Source organism: Falco biarmicus, chromosome 5, assembly GCF_023638135.1.
Source record: "Falco biarmicus isolate bFalBia1 chromosome 5, bFalBia1.pri, whole genome shotgun sequence".
NCBI lineage: Eukaryota > Metazoa > Chordata > Aves > Falconiformes > Falconidae > Falco > Falco biarmicus.
Genome location: NC_079292.1, coordinates 13,727,501 through 13,730,000, shown reverse-complemented (window position 1 = coordinate 13,730,000; position 2,500 = coordinate 13,727,501). Strand labels below are relative to the sequence as shown.

Here is a 2,500-nt window from a genome sequence, read left to right as displayed (position 1 = left end):
GAACCACTGAAATAAAAAAAAAAAAAAAAAAAAAAAAAAAAAGACCCTGTGCCTGTCTGTGTGTGCATTGTGTGTGAGTGTGATTTGGATGTGTGGTTTGGAAAATATGGGAAAAGAGAGAAGCAGCTTTTCTGTAGGTATGTTTCCATTCTCACTTTTAAAACGTTTGGTTTCTTTTTTTTTTTTTTTTAAGTTTGTCTTTACTCAACGAGTTAATGGAGAACTGCTTTTATGTTTAAAACTGTAAAATTAAAACGTTGTCTGACAGCTGACGCCATCTAATTATGAGATGCAATCAATTAATTTTTGTCACTGTATAGGATTTCTTTTCCTTTTAAACCCTGCATAAATATATTTCTTTCTACTTTGTCTACCTAAAGAGTTGCCTCCCCATCAGGGGATGCAGATTGTACTAGTGCAGTGAAGCCCAGATGGTTTATTTAGTAAACAATTGGGGTCTGATTCTGCAGAGTGCCAGTACCTGCTCTGAACTCCTGAAAGTCCTCAGTGTTTGGTCCTCTCATCTGCTGAGGCCACTCTGCACCTTCGGAGTTCAGACCCTTCATTTTTAAATACCTAGGTTTTTCATTACAATGTCAGATATTGCATTAATGGAAGGAAAGTTGTCTCCCATAATATAAACTATTATAAAAGTCCTGTTTTATAGAAACATGTTTTAACATGATAGATAAATTGCATGTGTACGGGCCTCTGAAATAACAGGTCATAATAGCTCTTAAAATTGAATCATTCTTAGTGCTGAATTAAGCAGTGTATACTAGCTACATTTATAGTTAAATATTTTAAATGGTGACAGAAAATGTGGAAGAATTAAATAGTTGCAGATTGAAATATGAGAAGTTGTTAAAGCTTAAATCTGTGCCTTGCATCAAATTCAAGTGTATTCTGTTTTAACAATTGAGCACTTACAGTATTACAGTCTGAGGAAATACAGATTTCAGTGTCTTCATTAAGTTCTTAGCAGGCTTACATCTCTCTACATATATGTACACACACACTCTATTCTCTATATATGTATAAGGTGTATATATACTATTTTCATAAAAAAAATAGATATATTCACACACATAGAAAATACTAATACTGTTTTTATTGAAAAATATGCCATCACCTTTATTCAGGTGTTCAGATTCTAACAGCATTTAAAAATCTTTATTGAGAGAGAGTGTATTTAATTGGTGAAACTGTGTAGAAGACTAAATTTAAGTGAAAACCTTAAAACCAGAAAAATACCAACAGAATAATGTGCCACTTACATGTTTCTCAAAGCAGCAGTCCAAGGCATTTGTAGCCAATTTGTCCATACAGTCACAGATTCCAGTAGATAGCATTTGCAAAGACCACAGAGAATAACAGCTGAAGATGAAAATATCCAGTTGAGTACTAATAACAGACAGGTTCTGAGGGGACAGGCTTAGAAGTGACAATCTTTTCTTCAAAACTGTGATTAGATCTTAAATAAGCAGACAGGCAAAGTAAAACCATGGGTACAGTTAATAGGACTCAAGAGGCATTTTATGGTAGGGTCTGCACCATAGGATTTAAATACAACTTGAGTTAGGCATATAAATCCTTCTATAAAATATGTTGATGTGAAACATAAACAGTAGTAAACATGCAATAGGATGTCCTTTAGATAATGGGCATAGCTTTCTGCTACTTTTGCTTTTCTTAATCTTTTTTCTATTTTTTTTTTTTCTGGTTTTGACCAGATGCCTTTTGAAATACAATGTAAGAGGAAAATGATGGCTGATTTCATTATTGGCACTCCTTAAATAAACTGTAACTCTCTAAAATGTTATTTTTAATATGTGACTTGCCTAACAAACTTTGACAAGTACAAAAACACAGCAGACCCCATTGTACCTGCAGTTACTATTCTTAAGATTTTTTTATTGTTTAAATATGTGCAAGATATAATGTACTGATGTCATAGTTTAACATTCCGGTTTTGGCTTCTCTGAGTTGTTTTACTGGGGGCTTTCAGATAAACAAATCAAGTTCATTGTAGCCTTTTCCAAAGGAAATAAGTGAATGATTGCTGGGTTTAATATATTCCCCTCATCTGGGCAGCTACATAAGCGATGGTAATGCTTAAGAATAGTTATATCAGCTGATCAAAATCACAAAACAAGTTTTCACTGTGGCATGGATGTATACTGGGGAAAGTTAAACATGAGGAATTTTAGACTGTGTACAAAAAGTGACTGGACTAAGTTAAAATTTTAAGTTATATATGATTTGCATCTTGTTCAAGCATTATGATCACAAATTGGTGGATTTATAGAAAGTAATTAAGCTAAAATAATAGACTTTGTTACGTTCTTCCAAGCAATTATAAGGAGTTTGGACAGTCCTGTTATTGGCTTGATGAACTACGTTGTGATATTTATATAGAAATGAGAAGTTTGGCTTGAATCAGGGAGTTATTCCTCCTCTGTTTATCAAGAGAGAATGACAGTATTCTATAATATATTGT

General features: G+C 33.2%; 1 protein-coding gene across 12 annotated transcripts in view; it reads left to right on the top strand.

The window, feature by feature from the left end:
• FOXP2 (forkhead box P2) overlaps window positions 1-2,500 on the top strand; it is a 445,070-nt gene that overhangs the window by 244,586 nt on the left and 197,984 nt on the right. The gene's annotated exons all lie outside the window — the stretch shown is intronic.